Source organism: Alligator mississippiensis, chromosome 3 (genome assembly GCF_030867095.1).
Source record: "Alligator mississippiensis isolate rAllMis1 chromosome 3, rAllMis1, whole genome shotgun sequence".
In the NCBI taxonomy this organism is placed as follows: Eukaryota; Metazoa; Chordata; order Crocodylia; family Alligatoridae; genus Alligator; species Alligator mississippiensis.
In genome coordinates, this window is record NC_081826.1 from 277,247,957 (window position 1) to 277,274,468 (window position 26,512).

General features: G+C 44.3%; 1 long non-coding RNA gene across 1 annotated transcript; it reads left to right on the forward strand.

The window, feature by feature from the left end:
* The first annotated feature begins 524 nt into the window (after positions 1-524).
* Positions 525-22,080, forward strand: LOC109285239 (uncharacterized). The gene is made up of 2 exons (XR_002092915.2): positions 525-974; positions 20,761-22,080. It is a non-coding gene; the product is annotated as an uncharacterized LOC109285239 (long non-coding RNA).
* Positions 22,081-26,512: the final 4,432 nt, after the last annotated feature.

The window sequence follows — 26,512 nt, forward strand, 5'->3', positions numbered from 1 at the left end:
ACCCCCTGGAAGGTTGCAACCTACAGTTTGAGACCCCCTCCCGTCCCCCCGGTATATGCCATTTCCTTAAGTGAACTCCCACTTCTGTAAGGTACATCTTCTCTAGGGCTTTTAGCAGCAAAGTTGTCTCACTTAAGGTGTGATTTTGTTTGTTTGGGTGCTTTTTTTCTTTTTCTTTTTAAGAGAGAAATCCTATCAAAAAACATAGCAAGCTCTTGTTGTAGACTTCTAGTGTGGACCAGGTCTTACTTGTGGTAACAGTAATTTTATTCTGTAAGGAAAAAAAATACCGAATCCCTTCCAAAGTGGCAAAAACTGGAAAAGACTCGTGCTGAAATAAGCATGCTGCATAAATTCTACTGGTATAGATCTATCTGCTTAATTTCCCCTCTTGGACTATGTTGATTTAATACTGCATCACAAGGTCTAAGAGAAAATAGCCTCCAGTGAGGGCTAGGTGGCGCAGTAAGTTAATGCTTTCAGCTGTTTCAGACATTTTGCAGTTCCCAAATTCCTGTAAATTTCCATGGGCTCATGTTTGTTGACGCATTGAGACATTAATTAACATGGGAGAAGCACCCTCCTCTCTGCAGCATTCACGAACAGGGACTTTTTTCTAACTCATGTGTTCAATATGCTTTTCTGTATCAATTCTATCTGGGTTCTTTTATTTTTAAAACACTAATCCCAGTCCTCTTTTGCAGCACCTTGCTTCCAATGCCAAGTTCTTAGCAAAGTAAGCCTCATTGCAAGCATTGTTTAAAGGAAAGAAATGTAAATAAATTTTTTTTAATCGATTTTTATCCTTAAAAAACGGGTAATTCTGACGTCTTAAATACTATGAGAAGTAATTTATGTAAGTGAAAAACTGCTGTTTAGGCACAAAGAGAATAACAATGCCGCTTTAGCTGCATAACTGAGGGTTAAATTGAACACAGCACTGCTAAAGGAAGATTGACCAGGAAACCAGTTTGGTAAGCAGAGCCATTATTTTAAATGTTTACACGAAAAGCAACAGATAAGGACTTAGTATGTGTATTGTTATTTCTTGGAGATAACAGAGTTGTGATTAATGAGTCATTTATATTCTAGAAGGGGTCAGGACAGGAGTTATCAATACTCTGGCAATAACATGGGAAAATTGTTGCAACTGAAGAATTTTTAATAACCACAACAATCAAAGGGTTGAGTATAACAGTCAGACAGTTAATGTACCAAGCATTTAGCATCTGCTTCTGTGAGGTGTCGAGTGCCTCAATGAGGCATTGAGTGCACTTAAATTGCATTAAAATAATGGGAGTAGAGGGAACTCATTTCCTTCCTGAAGATTCTCAGCAACGGCAAGATTAAGTCATTAGCATTCAAGCACTAATGGAAAACAGGAAAAATCCACTTGCTGCTTATATGTGTGTTCTTTCTGCTGCTGCCCTGGCTCATACAAGTTACTCCTTCATACTATTGTTAATGAATGTAAAACAGAGAATGAATGCTTAAGAGCAGAGACAGGCAAGTTTCTTTGGGTAGATGCGAGATATTTTACTAGACCAACTAGGTAGCTGGGGGGGCGGGAGTTCTGTGTAAGTTTTTGGGTGCAATCACCCTTCTTCTGGCATAGGAAGTCTCTGCTGTTCTGAGATTCCAAGGAATGAGAGAAGCTAAAAGTGTGACAAGATGTCAGTGAGAAGGTAAATAGGTTAACAAAATTAGGAAAACAAAAGGTAAATCAGGGCTGGAGGGAAGGGGGGTGAGCGAAGCCATAGGTGAGTCAAGGGGACTCTACAGTCCTACTAGTTCAAGGTACAAAACAGGTTCACTGACATCCTGTCGCCCTTTTAGCTTCTCTTATTCCTTGGAGCCTCAGAACAGCAGAGACTTCCTGTGCCAGAAGAAGGGTGATTGTGCCTGGAAGCTTGCTAAGGACTTTTTTCCAACAACACAGTTGGTCTAATAAAAGATACCAGATCAACTCGAAGAACCTTTCCTGCCTATGTCCTTAGACCAACATGGCTAGAACCAAAAACCTAGGAACAGAGAGACATTCCTGCCAGTCTTTACATTTGTAGTCAGGGCATGTCTGACATGTGGAAATAGTAGTAGGAACCTAGAACAGACAAACTGTGGAAACCCACAGCAGCAAATAGAGCCTTTGTCTTCACTATACGGTAACCACCTGGTAAGGTATTGTGCGGATCTTGGCATACAGTAGACTACCCCTTTTATTGTGAGCTCTTGTTAACCATGTCAGCATGCTTGGTTAATGCAAGGTACTAGGCCTTTCAGTAGTTTGCAGTTAAAAATGCGACAGCAGCCAATGAATGGGACTACATGGACATGGTGGAGATAGATCTGATGGTATTTTCATGGCAAATGACCCCTATGCAGGCCACTGCTTCTGGATCAGGAGCCTAAGCACATGTTTGGTGCAGCCACATTGTGACCAGAGGAGGTTCAGAACTTTTGTATAAAAAAGACCAATTCATGGAGCTGTGAAGAACTTGGCTCAGCACTTGAGGGACACACCAATACATGAAAGAACCAAGAGAGGTACAGAAGCGCTCTGTGACAAGTAGCAGTCCTGGACTCTGCTGCTGTTGGAGTATAGGTAGGAGGCTCACCATTAAAAAAAATAATGCTGCTGTTCTCAGCATTGCACAACAGTAGAGCAAAGACTATCCCTGTAAACCCAAAGAATTTACAGCCTGAGTATGAAAGAAGAGACAGCAGAGGGGTGTAGATACATGGGGGAGTATAAGGAAACTAAAGGCAATACTGGCCCTCATGATGGATATTGTTTTCACATACCAGTGGTTGAACTGCAGTCTTTTTATAGGCAAGAGGATTTTAAGGAGGGATTTGAAGAATGATAATTGAATGGTTTTGTGGATATATATGGGGGGCTTCATCCTAAGATTAAGAGGATGCATGAAAGAAGCCAGGAAGATACTTGTGTGTGAAAAAGCAACAGGTTTATGAATGAATGTGGAAGTCTTATTTCAATACTGAATAAGAACTGATAAGTAACATAGGGAAAGGCCCCAGGCTAAGGTGAAAGTGAAGACAAGTGGCTTATATTTTATGAAATGCATAAGCAGGAGACAGTGCAGAGAAATAGATTAGGGTCATAGTCAAAGTGACTGACTCGGAAAAGGATGTTTTTCCAGCATTCTGGATGGATAAGAGTGCAGCAAGTTTGGAAGTCCAAAAAGAGCATTCTAATGATCAAGCCCAGAGATGACCCGAACCTGACAAGTTTTAGCTCTGTGGATGGATGGAAAAGTCTATTTCAGAGTTGTTATGCCAAAAGAATCTGACAGACTTGGAGACGGACCTCTCTCTAGGTCCTCACATCCAGGCTAAGGTGAAGATGATGCCCAGGTTATGGGCCGAAAGCAGTAGAAAAGAAAGTAGTTTTGTCCACAGTAATGGAGAAATGATAGAAGGTCTGGAAGGGAAGATAAAGAGTTTTGTCATCTCTGCTAGCAATAAGTCTGGGATCGGAGAATCTATACTTGCACAGAGATCATTGTGGTTTTCAAGGCAATTGATACTGCTATGTCCATCTATCCAAATCTGCTAGCTATTCTTACAAGCCTGGGGACAATCCAAGCAGTGCAGGTGTGATTGGGACACTTCCATTTTTTTTTTAAGCCCGCTGTTTCAAGCAAGCAAATACTTGAACAAAAATGGCTTACTCCGTTGGTGATACATAGGGGGTGCATGTGCACCCCATGAGCATGGGGGTGCACCCCTGCAAAAAGGCACTGCTGGTGGTACTTGTGGGCAGTTGCTGCTTCCCGCCCCCCCCCCCCCCGCCAACTGCTGACACTGCCAGCGGCATCTGCGGGCAGTCCCCAATCGCTGCTGGCCACTGCTGACACTGCTGGGGGCATCTGTGGGTGGCTGCCATGCTCCCCAGCCTCCGAGGGTATGCAGCATTTATGGCTTACTCCATTTTTATGCAGACCCTCACGGACCACAGTGACACACAGAACAACTGCTAGTACGTCTAGTGATGTTGTTTATGAATCAGGTTTGCTTCCATGTAGGTAAGTTGGTACATCATTTCCATCTAACTGCAGCCATCATCAATGTCCTGCAATTTTAGGTCTTCTAGCTGCCTCTGGTTGATGAGGACTTGTCCTGATGAATGCCAGTAAGTCCTCAGACGAGGCACTTCAGCTACATGTTTAGCATGTGCAGAATGGAGCCTTTGTCTGATTAAAGGCACAGTGATGCTGCCTAAACTCCTTGGGACTTTAGTGTCTTTTACATCAAATATGATTGGGCCATGTTATGTGTGTCTTAGTATATGTGAAAATAAGGATGGCTGGGTTGCCAGCAATTATGAACTGGAATGTCCTGACAGATAACCAGCGAATGAAGCTCTTATTGCCACAGGCTCTGCACTAGCAAAGGCTACAAGATTTTTCCCTTTGTACTTGATACTTCAGCATCATGGTGAGTACATTCATCCTGAATAAGGGGGTACATGGTGGCTTTGGGCCAATGCATGGCATTAAAGGATGATGCCTGTATAAAACTGCAGCATATATATATGTGTTCAAGAAATAGGTTCCTTCCTCTTCACCTTTTACTGAAACTCACTGATGCTAACAGAGTGGGAATATCAACTGCCATAATCTAAAAGCATATACTGGCATATCCTAAGGTAAAAACTTTTGTCACTCTCAAGCACAGGTCCAGGGAGGTGATGCTTCCCCTCTATGCAGCACTGATATCCTGGGGCTGCTGAGAGCTGCACCACTGAATTGGGAGCCAGAAAAATTGCTCCCCATGGGGGTTCTCCCTTCTTCACTTCAGAGGCAAGGGAAAGCTTCAGGTGCAGGGAGAGAGAGTCTGTCTTGGAATCTGACACTCCTATTTTCCCCCCTCTTCCCCTCTTTTTTTTCTCTCTTGAGTGGGGAGTGTTGATTCCTGGAGCAAACTAATTGGGAATGGAGTCCTGGCGGTTTGGTTGCCAGTTTAGGCCCGCAGGCCTTGAGGGGAGTAATACCATGGGTGCATTAATCTTGGAGCAGACTGACCAGGAATGGGTTCTGGCAGTTATTGGCCCTTTGTGTTTTGGGAGCTGTAGTGTCTCAGCATTGTGGTATAGTTGTAGCCATAGGCCTGGGCCCTCTTTGCTATTTCACAGTGTAAGCGGTTGTGGTGTGCCACTGAGGTCTAGGGGTCTGATCTTCTAAGTGCCAGCTCTTGGGGCCTGACAGATTGACCTGACTGGCGCATTAGCAGGGCACACACTCTGTCTTGCCTGCCATGTCTTGATCTTTAAGTAAGAAGGGAGGATGCTTGTTGGTGTTCACCTATTGTCACAAGCGTCTTCTTGTTCCCTGGGGCTCTGCCTCCCCTTGCATCCCATCCTTGCATCAACTCAGTCTTATAGTCTAATCAGGTCGATTCCCATCGAGTGGTGACATGGCCCCATCCTCTCAGTTGGTCTGCCTTTACCTCAGCAATCAGCAGCCCTCCTTGACACAGTTCAGTGGGCTTCTACTGCTATGCTCCCTTAGAGCTGATCCCTTAAATTCGTACTTTTTACCATCACCCAACAGAACAGACTCGCAGCTCATTGTCTTCACCCATCCAGTGAAGCACCTATCGTCTCGTGTCACCTTCAGTCTGTGTCGACAAATCCCCAGTGCTTTGCCACTGGTCCCACAATTGTGAGGCTCCTCCAAGCTTCCAGTTGGGGGTGCTAGCATTGCTCTTCCCTCTTGGTCCCCAGTGGGGCTTGCTCCAGTCAGGGCTTGCTCTCCTGCACCTGTGCTCTGTGGTCCTTGTTCTCCCTTCTTCAGCTGGCGTAGGGGACATCTTTATGACATGATCAGCTGCATGCCAGCCAACCCAGATCCAGCACGAGCTGGTGAAATGCGGTGGCTCCAGTGTCAGGGATTCCTCAGATGGTGCCGCTGGCACTCCTATTGGTAGCTGAAGATGCCCCCTCTGGGAGCAAAAACTTTTATGTTCCATCCTCAGGAGGGAGTGGGATCACCAACAGGGTTTTACATGAGCAGACACCCAAGGCTTTGTCTAGCCAGGTCTTAAAATCTCTCTTTAAGGATGGAGTTGCCACAATCTCTCTGGGTAAACTGTTCCAGTGCTTTACTATCTTCCTTGTGAGAATGTTTCCTAATATCTATCCAAAACTTCCCTTGGTGCAACTTGAGACCATTGCTCCTTGTTCTGTCAACACCTGCTCACCTCCCCAAGCTGTGCTGCCGGGTGCAGAGTAAGGACCCTGGATTACTGAAAAAGCAGACTTGGACTCCTCATCTGGGAGCCGACCTTGTCTGGTGAAGACTGAGGTGAAAAAGGCATTGAGTACTTCAGCCTTTTCTACACCATCTGTTACTAGTTAGCCCCCCCCCATTCAGTAAGGGACGCACACTTTCCATAATTTTCCTCTTGTTGCTGACATACTTGCAGAAACCCTTCTTGTTACCCTTCATAGCCCTTGCTAGTTGCAAGTCATTGTACTTTGGCCTTCCTGATTTTCATCCCTGCATACCGGACTAATACTCGTATACTCTTTCCTAGTCTTTTTTTCAGTTTTCCATTTCTTTTTGTGTGTTAGCTCATTGAGTTCTTTGCCACGCTGGTCTTCTGCCATACTTCCTAGACTCCCTGTGCATTGGGATGGTTCATTCCTGTGTCCTCAGTAAGGCTTATTTAAAGTATAACCAGCTTTCCTGGACTCCTTTTTTCCCCCCGCCTTCCTCCTGACTGGCCTCCCAGGGGATCCTGCCCATGAGTTCCCTGAAGGAGTCAAAGTCTGCTTTTTCAGGAATCCAGGGTTCTTACTCTGCTTCTCTCCTTCCCTCATTTCCTCAGGATCCTGAACTCAGTCATCTTGTGGCTGCTGCTGCCCAAGTTGCCATCCGCTACTACATTCCCCACCAATTCGTCCCTGTTTGCAAGCAGCAGATTAAGAAGAGCATGGCCCTTAGTTGGCCACTCCAACACTTGTACCAGGAAGTAGTTCCCAAGACTCTCCAAAAATGTCCTGGATTGCCTGTGCACTCCTGTATTGCTCTTCCAGTCAATGTGATTTGAAGTCCCCCATGAGTACCAGGGCCTATGATGGAGAAACTTCCACAGGTTGTTTGAAGTAAGCCTCATCCTCCTGGTCTATAGCAGACACCCACCACAACATCACCCTTGCTGCTGTACACGCTGACCCTAATCCAGAGACTTTCAACAGGCCTATCTTCAGTTTCATACTGTACCTCTGAGCAATCACACAACTCCATTACATAAAGAGAAACTCCTTCTTTTCTCCCCTTCCTCTTCTTCCTGAACAGTTTGTTTTTTTGTTTTGTTTTATTTATACCCAGCTGTGGCAGTAATCCAATCATGAACTATCCCACCAAGTCTATTATTCCAATCGCATCATAGTTGTGGGACTGTGTGAGTACTTCCACTTCTTCCTGCTTGTTTCCCAGGCTCCGTGCATTCATGTACAGACTTTTGAGGTGATTACTCAATTGCCCTACTTTCTCAAAAATGAGGTCTTCACTGTTGCCCCTCCTGCTTGTGCTTTCTTCAGGTCCCCTGCTTACTTCAGGGCTTTCGTCTCCATCAACCTTACCCAGGATGTTGATGGTTTAATTCCCTTTCGGGTTCCCCAGCTAGTGTTCAGTCCAGAAAACCAGCCACCCTCCCTGTCAGAGGTATTGTCCAACTGTCCTGGATAATGGCCTCATATTCCACAAAAACCTTCATCTTCTCTCTAGTCAAGCTACCAGTGAATTACCTCGAGTATTTTCTACCTTCTTTTTCTCTTGCATGTAAGATGGGAAGGATCTTTTTGAGCAGATAATTTGGACACAAAGTGTTTAACTTGGATCTTTCCCAAATGTTTGAAGGGCTCAGCACACTGAAGTCAAATATTTCTTGTAATAATAAAAAATTCAATCAACCTTTTAAACAATAGGCTTATCATGCAGCATCAATTCAGAGGTACTAAATCAAGACTCATTATGTTTACTTCCTTTAAACAAATACACATATGTGGTGACAGCTGTGGCTTTCATAAGATGATAATATTCTATCCCACATGGAAAGTTAGATCGTAGTGAGGGGAGATGGTATGAGAGAACAGATCACCTTTTGAAAAACGTTTTTAAAAAAGGAAAAAAAAAAAAAGCTCAAATATTAGGTGCTCATGAAATTCAGCATTAACTTTGCTCTTTTCAAACAAGACAGTTTCAAACTTAAACAAGCATCACAGCTACAAGTCTGCCAATCAGAATTGCTACCATATTGCTATATCAGAAAGTATGGTACAAATTTTATTTTCTACAGCAGGAGTGAAGGAAATCTACCCGATCATCTCTAAATTTTTTAAGGAGAGGAGTCGATACGTATAGGGATGGTGCAATATGCTGCAAATAATTTACTTTATGGATTGTGATTGCAATTCTTCTAAATGAATGTCCGACTTTGTATTTTTTCTGTGTGCACAGGAGGGTTAAACATGAACTTAAAGCCTATCACTGTGGCTATTCTTAATTTGCAAACATAAGAAATGGAAAAGAGCTGCTAAGTGTTGTGCATCTTGTGTTTCAGGGGTATAGGTTGTAGCTGTGTTGGGCTTGGGACATAGGCAGACGACATTCTTTGGGTAAATCCAATATCTTTTATTAGACCAACTAAAATAGTTGGAAAAATTCTTTTTTGCGAGCTTATGTGACATTCGGGCATTCAGGAGCCCTACCATGCATTACCCTGCCTCAGGTTGGATGCAGAAGGCTCTCACTAACTGAAGGAGAAAGTAGCCATTCACTTTTAGTTCTGCACCTTTTTGCTTACATGGGGATACTATTGAAAAAAGCCAGTGTGCTTCAGTAGAACAAGCACAAGGTGAGAGGCCCAAGCCTAGTTCCTGATTTCCATGTATTTCCTTCCCCCACCCCTTGGGTCAGTTGCAACAAGGACCTCCTAGCAATCTGCTCCTTCCTCCATACCTTCCCCTAGCTCCCAGGTCACAGACCACAGTAACCACCCTTTTCCAGGATCCCTATTATACCAGAAACCACCACATCTCCAGGTTCAAAACTTGCTAGCCTACAACAGCTCCAGCATAACTTATTCCTTACCACCAGTTCCTCCCAGAGTCAAACAACTTGGCTACCTTTTTGGACAGCCCCCAGCATGCAATTTGCCACAGAGCCAGCCATCTTGGACTGTCCTCTCTAGTGCCTGTACCATCTTTCCCCTGCTGTGGCCATAGCTGCCAAATTTTGTGTTCTCTACCTGCTACAGCTTAGGCAGGTTGTACTTGCCCTAAATTTTGGTTTATGTATAGATGCTGATGATGTAGGTATAGAGGATGTGTGAAATTTCGCCGGTTGTTTTGTTTCGACACTGTTTCAACTAATTTTGAGGTCAAAACAGCAAAATCAAAATTAAACAAAGACCATCAAAATAGCCTCAAAACAAATTTAGGCTAGTTGAAATGTTTCGACCATAGCACTGGGGATAGGAAGTCAGTTGAGCTGGGCTGACTTCCTATCCCTGGCACAAGTTCTGGCAGGGGACAGATCGTGCCGGGGGCAGGAGGCAGCCCATCCCCTGCACTTGCTCACGCTAGGGGGCAGGGGGGCAGCTCAGCTGGGCTGCCTCCCTGCCCCAGCAAAACATCAAAACAGCCTTTCTGTTTAGATGAAACAGCTGTTTCGAATTGAAATGAAATTTGAAATGAAACACTGTTCCCTGGAACCATCGAAACTCAAGGAGAAATGGAATGGTACCGTTTCGCACAGCTCTAGTAGGTATTTGCAAGTAAACTCATTGAGTAACTTGTTAGATACTTCACCCATAGAGCAATGCAGAATTTGGTCTTTAGGAACAGTGGACTCCTTAATCCGTTGCTTTCTAGGGCCTCAGTTAAGGTTCAGTCATGCAGGGGACTATAGTGATGGAAAGCTGCAGCTTCATTCCTGTGTTAGCTGCCCTTGTTACAGGAGCAGATATAGCCTCTGTAGAGCAAGTCCCTTCCAACTCAAAATACCAAGGAACAGATGGGAAGAAGCAGAGCATGGGTAATACCATGACTTTGTCTCCTCATCCAGGAAGGATAGGTCATTACTGTCATGGAGAAGTAAGGCTGGAAAGGACCTTCAGAGGTCATTTAGTGCAAGCCCCTGCCTGAGATTGGATAGGGATGATCCTAACCCTGTCCTTGAAAAGGCTTTCTGTGTGTGGCCAATGGTAGAATGTAAATCAAGTATTTTGGATCTCTTTCAGAACAGACTAGGAAACATGGGAAAGGTAATTCTATCTCATCCCCATTTTGACTGCAGCATTATAGTCTCTACTTTCACTTCTTGTGACTTTGTGCAGTGGAATGTATCCACAAGTATGGAATCATACCAGTTGTCTATGCTGGCTCAAAATTATGAATCCAGTTGTGGTTTTTTGTTTTTGGTTTTTTTAATTGTGAGTCAGTGCCATTGTTTTAAGAAGTACAGCCTGGACTCTAAAGCCCCCATATTTCAGACCTGTAATTTCAGTTCTTTTGTGGAGGAATTTCCTCATTACAAATGGCTCCAATTTCTATTGGAGAGGAGGTGGAAAACCTCTGTCATTCCTACAAGATGTCTACAAAAGCAGGACCCATCCAGCATACTTCAAGACCCCAAGACTGAGAGATCTCTTTTTAAACAGATGTCCAAAAACAATAGTCCCAAGCCACCATCCAGTAGAAAGAATTTCTGATGCTGTAGCCATCAAGCTCAGGAGGCTTGTCAGTGAGGCCCTAAAGGGCCTCAGCCCAAAGGGGAGGGGAGTTCAGGGCGAGTGGTTGCTCCTCAAGGAAGCAATCCTTGATGCACAAGCAAAGTCTATCCCATCTCAGAGGAAAGGCAATAAAAGGGCACAGCAGCCCCCGTGGCTCTGCAGGGAACTAGAGGACTTCCTGCATCTAAAAAGAAAGGCCTACAAAGGATGGAGGATGGGATCCACCACCAAGGAGGAATATTCTGCACTGGTCCAGACCTGCAGAGACCAAACAAGGAAAGCCAAGGTGCAACTGATCTCCAACTGGCTACAAGTATCAAGGACAATAAAAAGTCCTTTTTTAGATATGTGGGGAGCCGGAGGAAAAGCAAGGGCAACATTGGACCCCTGCCAAACCAAAAGGGAGAACTGATGACTGACGCCCATGAAAAAGCCAACTTGCTAAATGGGTACCTTGCATCGGTCTTTCACCAGTCCCAAGGGATGCCCCTGTCCATTACGGGACAGGAGGACCTGGGTGAGGGAGATTCCTTACCCTCCATCAATGCTGACCTTATGAAGGAACACCTTGAGATGCTGGATACCTTCAAGTCAGCTGGCCCTGACAGCTTACATCCCAGGGTACTCAAGGAGCTGACGAGCATCATAGCCCAGCCCCTGGCATAGATCTTCAAGAACTCCTGGTGCTCCAGTGAAGTGCCCGATGATTGATTGGAAGAAGGCCAACATGGTGCCTGTCTTCAAGAAGGGGAAGAAAGTGGATCCAGCAAACTACAGGACCATCAACCTGACCTCCATCCCTGGGAAGATCCTAGAAAAGATGATAAAAGAGACCATCTCAACAGACTGGCCGGTGGCAACACCCTGAAGGATAGCCAGCACGGGTTTGTTGCAGATAGGTTACCTGGTCGTAAAAAGGAAATGATTGGTCAAGCAAGACCTATCACCTGGACAAGGGGGAAGAGATTGATATCGTATATCTTGACTTTTAAAAAAGCCTTTGATCTGATATCCCATGATCACCTCTTGGCAAAACTGGCCAACTGCAACCTAGGCTTCTCCATGATCGGCTGGCTGGGGAATTGGCTACGTGGTCGGACCAAGAGTGGTGGTTGATGGAAGTCAATCGTCATGGTGCCCTGTGACCAGTGGGGGTCCCTCAAGGTTCTGTCCTTGGGCCTATATTGTTCAACATCTTCTTCATTAATGATGTGGACATTGGCATCAGAAGTGGACTAGCCAAGTTCACCGATTACACCAAACCTTGGGGTAAACTGTCCACACCTGAGGACAGGCTCAAAATGGGCAGACGAGAACCTGATGGCATTTAACACCAAAAAATGCAAGGTTCTCCACCTTGAGAGGAAAAGCCCATAGCATGTTTATAGGCTTGGCAGTGCTACGCTAGCTAGCACTTCTGACGAAAGGGACTTGGGGGTCATGATTGACCACAGGATGAACACGAGCCTTCCATGTGATGCTGCAGCTAGTAAAGCGAGCGAAACACTGGTTTGCATCCACAGGTGCTTCTTAAGCAAATCCCAGGATGTCATTCTTCTGTTGTACTTGGCCTTGGTGAGGCCACAGATGGAGTATTATATCCAGTTTTGGGCTCAACAATTAAAAAAGGACGTGGAGAAGCTTGAGAGAGTCCAGAGGAGAGCCACGCGCATGATCAGAGGTCAGGAAAATCAACCTTATGATGAGAGGCTAAGAGTCATGGGACTCTTCAGCCTGGAAAAGCACAGGCTCAGGGGTGATTTGGTGGCCACCTACAAGTTTATCAGGGGTGCTCATCAGGATCTGGGGGAACATCTGTTCACCAGAGCACCCCAAGGGATGACAAGATCGAATTGTCACAAACTCCTCTGTGACCGTTTCAGGATGGACATAAGGAAAAACCTCTTTACTGTCCGAGCCCCCAAGGTCTGGAATAGACTGCCATGGCAGGTGGTTCAAGCACCTACTTTGAACATCTTCAAGAGACATTTGGATGTCTATCTTGCTGGGATTCTATGACCCCTGCTGATTTCCTGCCCTTTGGGCAGGGGGCTGGACTCGATCTTCCAAGGTCCCTTCCAGCCCTAGTGTCTAAGAATCTTAAGGTCTGCTAAGGTAAATAAGAAGCAGCACCATTGGATTCTTTCAGACTGAGGAACAACACTACTACGTTTGAAGGATTTGCTTTGCCTTTTCTATTGAACATGGAGAAAGGCATTGTGCAAGAAGGGCATAGTGAGTGGTGCAGCAGATGGGGCCAGTGCCTGGCAGTTGGAAGAGCTAAGTCCTGGTTTTTGGTTTTTGATTTTTCTTTTTACTGTGCCTCTGCTTCTTCTCCTACCCTCAGGCTCCTTCAACTGGAAGCTCTTTAGAGCAAGGCCCATCTCTCTCTCTGCATCTGTACTACGCATAACACAATGGGACCTTGCTCTCAAGTGAATTAGCCTCAGAAGGCCGCAATCCTGCTACTAAAGGCAGTACTGTACCAGGTGTTTTATGAGCATGGTGTACAAAGTTGAATGCTGCACCTCGCAGCAAGTATTGTCCCCAAAACTGAACCTACAAACAGAATTAATCCACTGTTAAGCTGCAGTCTTTGTGAAGCATGATGGCTTAATCATGCTTTTGTCAACACCGTGTCTGTTTACTTTGCCTTGACAAACAGCCTTGCACTCATGCTTCATCTGTATTTGATCAGAAACCCAATGTACAAATGACCATTCTGTTGATGCCTAGGAAGCCTCAGCTATGATATGCTGCAGCAGCTGGTTTTTCAAAGGTTTGTGAATGTAGGAGCCGTTTTTTACCCTGGCTGAAAAGAAAACAGATATATGGAATAGAGATGAATTGATTTATCATAGGTTGCAAAGGACATCAGTTGTGATTTTTATCAAGGATTGGGAACCTAGGGCCCCCAAGTTGCTTCCAGCCCATGGAGCTGGGGTGAGGGAAGAGACTTCTGCAGTATATGGGTGATGGTGGACCAGCAGCAACACTTTTTGGGGCTGGGGGGAGGGGAAGCTGGCTTTAGCTCAGCTCGGGCCAGGCTGGAAGCATCCTACATCTGGAGTGAAGCTCCAGTACAGTAGTCCCCCACTGCCACATGTTGCTGACCCCTGATTTTAGATCCCTATTTTCCCTGCTCTTAGATCATAGATTTTGGCCCTTTGCTCTGACCACCAGAGAACTTGCTCTCTCGCCTGCAATAAAAGAGATTTGTCCAAGGGGAACCCTGCTTGGTGTGGCTCAAAGTGGTTGAAGTCTCTTGCAGAACCTGCAGGAACAGTAGTGACTCTGACAAGAGCCGTATTTGTTTTGGCAAAGCAACCCCATTGCACATTCCACTGGCTTAATGGCCTCTGCAAATGTAAACACAAAAGCCCTTCCTTAATGGAACTATTTTCTGCACCGTGTTGCCTGTTTTTGCTTTATGTAATGAGCACTGTCCACTTTGCTCTAAACTGCAGTTGTACAAACTTGTTCCTGATTTTTAAGACCAACTGGTAGAAAGAGGCAACCCTTTCAGAAATGTTAACTTCAATACAAGAAGAAATGTAGCAGCTCTTTGTGGCCAGAACTGTAGGTCAACTAGATCCTTTACCATACCTCCAAAAGGGATTGGCATCAAGGTGTTTTCTGCTACTTGGGACTCTGGAAGAGGCTGGCCGTAAGTGATTTGCTGCATATCTGTAGCATAAATTGAGGTGAGGCAAGCAGGGCCTGAATCCCAGGCTCCAACTTAAGTGGTGTCTTTCTGACATGCATCTAAGGTAGAGATAGGGATCAGAACTGGGGCAGAAGGACCCAAAGCAGCCTCACACTGCTGCCAGGGCAGACACCACTGCTATGGGAGGAGGTGTTGGTACAGCCAACTATGTGGTTAATGGAGCAGCTGCCAATTTTTTTTTTTCACAGCTGAGTTTATCCTTTCTAATCCCAGCTGGCAATGACAGTCAGCAGCTGCCACAGCAGGGGCACATGAGAGAGTCCTTGCACCCTGCAGCTGCTTGTAGCTGCTGGCTGTGCCAACACCTTTCTTCCCCTCGCCGAAGTGACATCTCTCCCTGCCTCAGCAGCATTTCACCAAGGTCAAGGGCATGAGGCTGGATGCTGACCTTGCCAGTACTTTTCCCTGCAGCAGGTTTGGCCTAGTGCATAAACCCCTACCAGTTACACTCAGTTAAATGCAGTCTATACACAGCTGCTTGGTAATTTTTCTTTCTCAAGCACTCTGAGCATTTATCAATACAACTTCATAGAGAAGTAGTTAGCCATGCTAGTCTGAAGTCAGACAGAAGGTAGGCGCACCTTACATAAATTATGGGTTTGGCATCATATGGCTTGTGGGATGGATCTGGCCCACAGATGGAAAGAAGGCTTTGCTTGTGAGCCGAACAGCTGGAAGCTATGCCAATGCTGCTGCATCTTCTTTTCTACCATCCCTCCCTGCTGCAGTGTGGGCACAGCTTCCATCTAGTGAGGAGCTGTACTGAGGCTGGTCAGCTTTCAGCTGCAACACATTGCAGCCAAGAGGAGGGTTTGGGGGCACAGGCAGAGAGAAGTGGCGGCAGCACAGGTGCAGCTCCCAGCTGCCAAACCCCAGTGCAGGTGTAGGCAAAGCCTCCACCACTGACACACCACCAGTGTCCTCTGACCCACACCAAATCCAGAGCTGGGGTTGTTCCAGCCACAGTTTTTAAAGATTGCCAGCTGATGGAGTAACTGCATGAGAGATGCAGAAGTTTTTGAGAACTACAGCTCACTTAATCAGAAGCTTATGCATCTCTCATGCAGTTAGTCTATAAAGGGCACTTCTATGCTGCCTTTTAGGCAGCTTCAGCTAATGAAAAGCAGTTCTGTCCTGCTTCCTGAACAGTACAGCACTGGGGCAAGCAAGTAAAGAACAAAGAAACCATGACAGCCAGAGTGACCAGCACGGATCCCCAGGCGTTCTTTTTTGCCCCTAAGTGCAAGGCCCTGGAAAGAGTTTTGAGTGAAAGAATAGCAGGTTGGAGAAAAACTGTCCTTTCTTATCATATGTATAGCCCCATTTAAAGTAAAAAATGATGGCTGAACCTGATGTGAAGGGCATTTCAGTGGGTCAGGACCCAGAAAGGAGGAGTAAAGTTTAGAAAATTCAATCACAAAGGAATGCTTAAAAGTCCAAAGAGACTGCTTATTGGTTTAACCTACACAGCTTAGACTAACCTGTGAAGATTGAATTGATTCAGCCTTGGGCTTTTTGATTGTCTGTACCTAGCCTAGTTCTCATCCTCCATTTCTGAAGTCATTGGGACTTCTTTCCAGAGTAAGTACTACGTGACTAGACCAAGTGAATGTTAGATAATAAATGGATATTTTAAAACAAAAGCTTATCTTCCTTCTTTTCTCTGTAGCTAGCGCATCTACTGTTGTGCTTCCTGTCTCTCCAAGCAATTTCCCTTCCCTCGTATGCTTTCTGCTATAAACTGCCCTTTCTTTCTCTGGTCTTCTTTTTGTTTGACCTTTTCCTGGGTAACTCAAAGTACAGATACACCAACCTATTAAACAGGTTTTAGTTTTTTTGATAACTTGCTTACACACTTCAGACTCCTTTTTGTGATCCACCAGTATTGTTCTTCAGATCCTCCTAGAAGATATCTGCTCTTGTGGCCTACGGTTAGCATTGGGAGTGGTGGCTTTTGTTAACCAGTGGTTATCATTAGAAAAGTAGCTTTAAAAAAAAAAAAAAAAAGTAAAAAAAAAGCACAGCATGGTAATCTGTATTTATGCTATCTGCCCTTCTCAGTGACTCCATTTAAAATACGCTTAGCTTTCTAAAATGTAGAACAAAAAAATATTTTTCTGTCTTGGCATATCAAACAATGAACTCTGAAAGGGAATCTATACCTCAGTCATGATCTCTAGTAAGAGGCTACAAAGGGATCTTAGCTGAGAGTGGTATTGTTTAATGCATGAGCCAGAACAGAATTCACCGTAGTCTCCCATAGCTCTATTAGTTCTGATCTGTTAACAATAAAGTCTTTTGTGTTGGTAAAGTAAGTTGATACTGTGGCTTTGGGTGATGGCTTCCCTGCCGTAAGATTCTTTCATTAAATATGGGACAGTTCTGGTAGCCTTCCTAATGAGAGTGAACCAGAGACCTTAAGGAGATCTAGTACAGTACAGAAACTTGAGCTGTATTGTGATCAAAATATTGAAAAATATTTAAATGGTATATTGGTGCCATGTTGGACTGGCACAATGGAAGAAACAACCAGTGGCTTGCAGAAATCTTCATTACTATTTATTTTTATTGCCACAGTCCCTAGCACTCTTTGTGGATTAGAATCCCATTGTGCTAGGCACTGTATAAAAACAGACCAGAAAGCTTGTCCTTGCCCCATATCGCTTACAACCTATGGATGAAGTGGAGGAGGAAGTATAGCTAAACAATCGTGGTCAACATAATAGACTGTAGCTGTAGTCCAACAACCTAACCATTGTCAAGCTTTTAGTAGGCTTCATGTCATAGGTATTTTAAGGAAGTATTAGGAGGAAGATGATGAAGTTAACAAGTCACTGGAAGGTGGGCCACATTTAAACGTTCGTGGAATGGGCTTTAGAAAAAGTCATGTCTTCAGGGCTTTAGTCTCTACACAACTACAAGGACTCTACTTGTGATAGTGAAGCAGTGCTGTTTAAGGCAGTCTTTCTGGGTCACCTTTTGGCTAAAAAAAGACAACCAACTCAATTCACATTAAAGCATTTTTGTCTTGCAGCAAACCTTACAGGCTAACAAGCCCATTGTCCCACACTAAGTACTTATGAATTATTCAAATCAATTTTTTGACTACAAACAATCATGGCAAATTAGACTTAATTGCCATTTAAGCATAGTGTGTAAAAGGCTGTGCAGGGTCTGTTTGATATGAGTCATATCCAGGCCTAATCAGGGCCTATCAAACCTGTTGTCTGATTTTAGCCTTTTAGCACTGTTAGAGCAGGAAAATCCTTGTCCTTCACTCATTGTCAAGGATGATCACTTCCAGGGGTCAAGTAAAGGGTTGTAGATGAGTCTGATGATTAAGAAGGCCTATTCTAGGACCCCAGACACTCTGGCAGACTCCACACATGGTGATTTAAAGGGAGAGTTAAACTCTGGATTTCTTGTCTTGTCTTGTTTCCTTTCCTTCCACTTCTGTCATTTTTCTGCCTCCAGGGTGAAACAGTTTTCCTCGAAGTAAGATGTACCTTCTCTCATAGGGTGTTGCCATGTAGCCCTGTTCTAGGCTAGCTTTTCCCAATTTGTGATGTCAATGCCACACTTAATGTTCACCTTGAGGGTGTCCTTGAAGCATTTCCTCTGGCCCCTACGTCCTTTGTCCTGGTGCTGACTTGGGAGTATAGCAGTTGTTTTGGTAAACGTATATCAGGCATGTGTCCACAATGCCAAGTCCACTGCAGCTGATGTTGAATAATCAATACTTCCATGCTGGTGGTGTTAGCATTGGTAAGGACACTGGCATTTGCATGATGATTCTCCTGCTTTATGATGAGGAACTTCTGGAGGTCGCGCTGGTGAAGGCATTCCAGGCTTTACAAGTGGTCCCTGTAGGTCACCCAATCTTCACAGCCATACAGAAGAGTTGGGATTACCACAGCATTATATAATAGGAGGGTTTAGATCAGGGAAGCTGATTCTTGATCAAAGAATAATGCACTGGGCAAAGATTTGGCCAAGAAGGCACACAATGTGAGCAAATAGAAAGTCATGATGAACTTTATGTCAAAAGTATATCAACTTAGTCATTTTACCAAGCTTATATTTAGAGAGGGAAAAGGGCATTTGCCCTGTGCAGACATAAAAAAGCATTTTTCAACATTTGGCCTTGTAGTCTTAGGCCTTTTTTGGAGGTGGGAATGGGAGAGCTCTGTTAGCTGCTAAGGTAGGAAAGAGAACAGATGAGACATAATCTCTGGTAGTCAGTGCTTACTGTTTTAGAGAATAATACATTAATATGGTACTGATTGTTCTGTTGCAGGACTAAGCACGAAGACCTTCCTTTGAACATCTGAATGATGAGTTTTAGAGGAGGTGCAATATATCATTATTTACTCTGTGGGCATAGTATTATTCACTGGGGCTGCAAAAGGGCATCTGGAAAATGTGGAAATGGGATCAGATGTTTTCTTGAAAGCCAGCTGGGTCCCTGGCTTCCATCTATATTCCCTAGGCAGCTGAGAGGATGTAGCGGTAGCATTGTTTTGTATCAGCCTTCAGGTTTGTAGACCCTGGGGTCATTGCTGCTGAGGCAGCTGTTGAGGGGAACAACTCTGTTAATTAAGGTCATACCTTGCTTTGGGAATAATAACCCCATTGACTTCAGTGAGAGATGTCATTCAGCTCACAATCCATTTTAGAGTTAACTAAAGCAAACATAGTGCTTTATTTTGAACTGGGCTCAAGGAAAGCCTATCTGAAGTTTTCACATAGGAAAATTTGGCTGAAAGAACCTTTCTTTCTTTCAGTGTGAGCTCTACAGGAGCAGAACTCCCCTGAAACAGTGTTGATAAAGAAACCACATCTTCCAGGTGACTGATTCCAGTCTACAGGTTCAGCATCTTGGCTGACTTGAGGACTAATGAATTAAATAGCCTCTAACTCAGGGCACTGACAAACATGCAGCTCCCCAGTCTAACTCCATGATGCTTCCCAGAACCATGACTTAGACTAACTTCCCCAACCCAACAGGCATTCGGGAGGGTGGGGGATCATGCTCTATTTTGGAGCTGATCTAGCTGAGCAGCTTCATGTTTGCAGCTTCTCTCACTTAGCTCCAGCACCCCAGCTCCAGCGCTGCCTGCACGATGGGAGGGGAGAGAAGGGAGGGGATGGAGCGTGGGCCGGGGTTTGCCCAACCCGTTCTGGACGAGGTGGGTGGATTGGAGCCACCTCTGAGGCCCCTGTCCAGCACAGGTTGGGCAAACACCAGCCTGAGCTCCCTCCCCTCCCTTCTCCCTCCTCCTATCATACAAGCAGCACTGGGAACAGGGATGGGATATATCAGCCCAGCCCCAATCGAAAGTTAATGAAGGCGCTCTGCTTTGGAGCACTTTTATTTGAACACTCATGTAATGACAGTTAATTTCTTGCCCAATCTGGCACTTCTAAAGCACTCTGCAGCCATGCACTTCTGTCAGGATATAGCTGTAGAGCACTTTCAAGGGGCCGGTCACATGACTAATGTTACTTCTGTGTGTACTTACAATGGTGAGGATCTATCTCTACAGAGCACCTTAAGGCTTTTTTAAATCTTTCTTCAACATACTTTTAAATGCTTGCCATGTTGCTGAAAAATGAATGCTCAGAGTGTGTCTTCCTGCCCTGTATCTCAGCTAACCACTGCAATTTGAAGAAATGATTAGGCTTTCCCTGCACTGGCAATAAGGCCCAATGGGATCTAAGACACCCTCCCACAATCGCACTTCCTACCATGCACCTGTGGCCTGGCAGGAAGTGAGATTACCTGAACCCAGCATTAGATCCCATCATGCCTTTACTGGCACGTGTAGAGGGGGCCTCAATGCTTAGAGCACCTTTCATCTTAGGATCTCTCAGTGCTTTTCAACTCCTTCTGCAATACATTTCACCTATGAACTAGGGAGTCTACAGCAGTAGAAAGCAGCAGGTAAAAATAAGAACAGCCCTGGAAACTTTCAGATATGATTTTAAAAAGGAAAATATACTATAGGTTAAGGTAGTTTCAAGTGCTTTTCTAGTGATCCAGCTCATTCCTGATCTGCCTCTCTTGTTTTGTGAATGGGATTTTTATTGCCCACATTTCAGGGTAAACTGACTCTTTAAATTTGACTTCTCAGGGTACAGATAACAAAGTCAGTGTAAGAAAGGGAAGCTAATACCTTCAAACAAAGGACTAGCTGGCTACTAAATAACTTTGGCAGATTTTATACAGGTTTGAAAAATGTTTATCCATAGAAATATGTTGCTCTCCACAGATGCCAGGCACACTGGTCTGGGTGCTCCATAGCCATTCAGAATTGTTCTCAAGGAGACCTGGCAGAACTGGTGCTCAAGGAGATGAAGACTCCCATAACTTTTTTCCAGCCTACATGGTCAACTGAGAGAGCAGACCTCTCCATCAGCTGTTCCTTCTCTACTTCCCTCACTGAGCAACTCTGCAGCTCTTCAGAGTACAGGAAGAGGGGTTTACCCTTTGATAGCATCATCTGCCACCAGCTCAGAAGCCAGTCTCCTGGATTTTGGGCAGCCTAGACACAATGAGTATTGTCTGTTGAATCAAAACCTTGTAATATACTATTAAGCAGGTTTGTAGTGGGTACCCCAAATTAATAAAAATGTGTGCCCTAAGAAATTTGTCTGCAACTGTGAAACACAAAACTTTTCTCTAAAGACTGTTCATCTGGGATGACTGCAAGCAGCCATTCTGATCCCATCATCTCTGTGTTTGTCTTATTCAATAAATGAGACTGTAGGAAAAGAAAATGATTGCTTTATCTTTGTATTTTAAGAAAAGTTAAGTCAATTTGCTAGTGAATTGAAGTCTAGTATAAATGTATGCTAGAGGATAGGAGAAACTATGTACAGAGTCCTCCTGAAAGAGAAATATTTCATAGGAAAACAGAGGGGTTGGGAATGGGGGGACTGGACTAAATGACTCGTGAGATCATTTAGTCCAGCCCTGTAATCAAAGCAGGATCATCCCCCAACTAAATCATCCCAGTCACGTGGCTAACCTTCTCTTAAATTTTCAGGGATGGAGATTCCATAAGTGTCACAATCCAGTTCTACTATTTTACCCCCCCCTTGCCCCACCCCCATCAGACAATTCATCCAAATCTCAAACCTAAATTGCCTCTCCTGAACTTAGGGTCATTACTCCTAGTCCTAGTCCTGTTTTACTGAGAAATACCTCTGTCCCCTTTTTATAATTGCCCTTTAGGTGTTTGAAGACTGATAGTAAATCCTGTCTCAGTTTTCTGTTCTCCAGACTAAAAAACCCTAGTTCTTTCAGCTTTTCCTTATTAAGTCTTGTTTCCCAGGCCTTTAATGATGTTTGTTACTCTCCACCAGACTCTTTCCAACCTGTCCATGTCTTTCTTGAAGTGTGGAACTGAAAACTGGACACAGTACTCCAAGAAGACTTCAACAGTGCCAAATAGAAAAATCACTTTTCTTGGTCCGCAAAAGACCCTTCTGTTAATATAACCCAATATTCTGTTGGTGGTTTTCACAATAAAAGCATATTGTTGCCTCATTTTGGACAATGCAAATAAAGATTGAATGGAATAGCTTTCCTATTGATGTTCTGGGGTTTTTTTCTTGAATAAATATTAGAACATGGCAGAGGTGAGGCTGTAAGGAAGAGTCCTTGATTGTCCAATGCTGTGCTGCATTCTTATTGGCTAATTGGACTTTTTGAGGAAGAGATCTGAGTTTTGCTTGATAGTGACTCTGAATTAACACCAGTTAGTAGAGCTCTAAGGAACAACATGGGCTGGACATGCTCACTTGCATGTAGGATGTTCAAGATTTCAGCAGCAAGACTCCATAGTTATGTTTGTGTGCCTGGAATTGTTATGTGCGCCCATTCTTGGGCATGCCCAGCTATACTCACTTGCATATGCTAAACCTGGAAATGTAGCCACCCTTAATTACATTGGAGGCAGATCTCGAGAACAGCCATAGAGTGAATCCCTGGAGTGGCTTCACTGCTGCATTGATTTCACACATGCATGCATGGACAGATGGGTAGGGCATGCTTGAGGGTAGAGTATCTTCTGGGGGGGTGGGGAATGTAGACCTACCTTAAGGAGCTTCATGAGCATCTGCAGCCAGAATTTTTTTTTTTACAGGTTTATCACTTGATCAAATATAGGTTACACCTTTATACAGGCAGCAAAAGGCCCCATGTTGAAGGACTACCACATTGCTGTTTTTCAAGAATCTGTTTCAAAGCACGACATTTCTAGATCTCTGCTAAGAGAACTTCCCCAACCTCATATTAAAAAATGAATGAACTATTTTTTCCCAAAGCTCTCAGCTCAAGTAGGTTTAACAACTGAAAACAGGGATATACAACAGAAAGCATAAAGCAATTTTACTATATGCTTTATCAGTTCCACTGAGAATGCAATGGGGAAGAGAAAAAGCAACCATCTAGCTGATTTCCAATTCCTAGAGTAAGTCCTAGTAACTCTTATAATGAGCCAGTGAATTTTTTAGCAAAGTTTGTATCTTACCACTTTGAAATCTGTCAAGTAGTTAGTGTGTTTGGGTCTTTTATTATTTTATTACCAAGTAACCTGCAGAGTATGAATAGCATCTGTTAAGAGTGCGGTTCTTTGTTCTCTGCTGCGTGATGGCATGCATTGGGTTATTCGTATCAGCTGGCTTTCTCCTGCATAAACAAGTTTAAATAGTTGGCACACTTGGACGTCTCTGCCTAAGAGTATCTGAAAACAAGAATAAGGGAGGGGAAAGTGATACACCAGTGACAATTAATGGCTGAGCTATGGTGGCATTCCAGGAAAAGCCAATACTCTTCCAGGCTCTCACCCCCTCACTGTTTGTTACCATCACTATGCTTTTTAAGTGGGAGGAACAGAAGTAAAGAAAAGGATGTGCTCTGTCCCAGAGGTCTAGTCTTATTTACAGAAGATAAGATCCAAAGTAACACAATTCCATAAAAATGTCACTCTACGATAAAGTAGAGTTCTGGGGGAGAGAAGAGCAGGGCGGGGATATTGCTGCTGCCTCTTTGGAAAAGACACTAGTGGGAACTTAAAAGATGAGAATTTTCTTCCATATGAAGAAGCGCAGAGTCCTCCTGTAAAATGCAGAGTACCCGAGGAGCCAGATAGCTGAATACCTTTAATAATCTGGCCCCAAGTGTGCTCAGCATTCAGTGACAGCTTTAGAGTTGAGGCTGCACAGCAGTTGGCAGGAAGTACCTAGCAGCCTGCATGCTTGTGTTCCAAGTGCCATACTGGGAGCAGTAGTGATTGGTATTCTGAAGTATTTAGTCACTCTTCTCTCTCTGTAGATAAAGTCTAAATATTTTAAATAAAGCCTATTTTTGATACTGCAAAGTTTTATCTTGCCCCAGACCAAGTTCACATATAATGGTAAATGCGGACTTAATATGGACATGTTTACAATGAGTTTTTGTCCTGATTCCTGCTACTGGAGCTAGCTCATGATGATGCAGCTGCTGAGATGCAAACCCCTGTAGGACAGACCAAGACTTGATTCACACTGGTGCAGCTTGGTCCAATTTGTACTGAGATTTTGAAAGGCTTGTATCAGCATTATTATTACAAATCTCTGGAAATATACAGATTCTGATCTTTTTTTTTTTATATGTTCAACTACTATCATTTTCTTTGGGGGGAAAAATGATATTTTGTTAAAATCTCTCCAAAACATAAGGCAAAGCTGATTATTCCCCCCAATTTGGTTTACCTTTGTGTGCAAAAAAAAAAAAAAAAAAAAAGAAGCTAAGGGAGGGTTTTATTGCTAATTTGTCTCTATTCTGATGTACCTCAGGTCTTACTTAATTCTTGAAATCAGTACTTGAATAGGCCTCATTGTACAATATGTAACAAATACTTTTATTTGAGTTTTGGCCCTCTTTTTTGTTTCTGATTTCCTCAAATTTAGTCACCATTGTATTTAAAATTAGTAAAATTATTCAATTTTTAAGCAAGCTTTCGGCTTCAGAAACCCTTTGTCAGGCTAAGGAAGTCTCTGAAGTTGGTGTGTGCTCTTCCTGGATGGAATGAATAGTAAAGAAGCCAGAGGCTGGGCTGGTCTTCAGTCAGTGAAGATGTAGATTGAGGAGTCAATGGTGAGAGACGGGCTGGGTGGCGGGGGAGAGAAGGGGGATGAATAGTAGAGAAGTACCTCTGGAGTCAGATGTCAGGCAGGTTATAATGTGTCATAAATCCAATGTTTATATTTAGTCCATGATTTTTAGTATCCAGGAGGTTGAAGAAGTGGAGTTCATAGGCTCATCTCTGGGAAGTGTTTTGTAAGTTCCCTTTGAGGATTCTCGCTGTAACTGAGAACGCTTTGCAGTTTTCCTGTCCTGCATATGGGAGCTAGATTCTGGGGGATCTTGACATTCTGGGGAAACTAAACTGCGTTCCTCCTGTGGGATTTCAGGAGGCCCTGGCCCCAGTGCTCTCCAGTCCCCTTTCCCAAAAAAGTGCATTAAGAAGTGTGCGACTATCCTATTAACAGCTGCCTGAGATACCTATGTACCTAACAGGAGAGCTAGACTGCAAGGAGAAACTTCTATGAACTAATGACTTGTGGTTTAATGCAGGGATGCATTGCCAGTGCCTAGTAACCCCCTGACTTGGGCTATTGCTACTTGCCAGTTAGTTCTAGGAAGGAATATTTTCCCATCATGAGGCTTTTGGCTAAAGTGCACCAGCATTCCTGCCAGTACTTAGAAAAGGCAGAGATCCTTGGCAAGCAGGCCTTGTTCTTCTGGCCACCTTGCTTGGCTCAGGGAGCCTTGTTCTTTTCCAGGGGTCTTTTGAGCATATATTAATGAATTGCATCTCTGCCATTGGAGTAACTGGGCATTGGCTGGCTGTGCCTTTGCCACCCCTACTGCATCACATTGTAGGGTAAAGTTGGCAAATTACAGCCTGAAGGCCGGATCAGGCCTATGGCTCCAGCTGGCAGACATGGGACTTCCACAGCAACCAATGGCAGGGGGCTTTGGCTGTAGGCACTCTTTGTGCTACTCGCTGTGGGCTGCTGGAGAGGCACTATCTGGGGACAAGTCCTCGTGCCTACCTTCCTCTGACTTACGGTGGGTCATTCCAGCCTGTGGCCAGAAAAAGTTGCCAACCACTGTTGTAGGTATTCCTGGTGTTTCAGGTACTGTACCTTGCACGTGTGTGTGAGGGCTTGAAGTCATGCTTTTGGAGATTCCTGGAATTAGCAATTGCTTAAGAACTCAGGGAACTGTACGCAATGGCCCAGGAGGCCTTTTCCATTCTTTTGTTTCCATTTGTGGCTGGGAATCCAAATGTGTGTCCTCTCTCGCACACTTTGTTAGACTAAGCACCATGACGTGAACTGGAATACAGGCTATATCTGTACGGATAGAGCCCCTTCCATAAAGCCCTTCCACTGCTGCTGCTGCCTGTATCCTTTACTTACCCAAAATAGCTTCTAGACTGCCACCTAACAGGATAGAGAAATGCTTCCTGTAGAGTTGCTTCAATGGTTTTACAGGAAGCATTTCTCTCTGTTTAAAAAGCTAGACAGTTCAATGCCAAAAACAAATTGAGCTAGGAGGTTGAGCTGGGAGGAGAGCCTGGGGTAGTGAGGCGGGGGGAGTAACCCACGGCAAGCAGCCCCCAGGACTGTGGCTTTCATCTCTTGTAGGCCCTCAGACGGCAACCTGCGCAATACTGTGGCCCTCGGCTCCCTGGAAGCTGGACAGTCCTGCCCTAATAGGCACGTAACACGGAGTTTTCCCACGCCTTTGAACTGTACCAAACAGGAGCTACCTCCTCCTACTCTGTGGTCAAACTCTTGGCCTGTTCCAAAGAGAAACCACATCCCCTAAATGTCATGACCTTTTCACACTTCGGCATGTGATGCCGCCTACTGCTATCATTCTGCTTCCCCATCTACCTGCTGACAGACCCCATGGTGAGATGAGCCTTGTGTTACACTATTGAAAAAACCTATAAAATGAGGCAA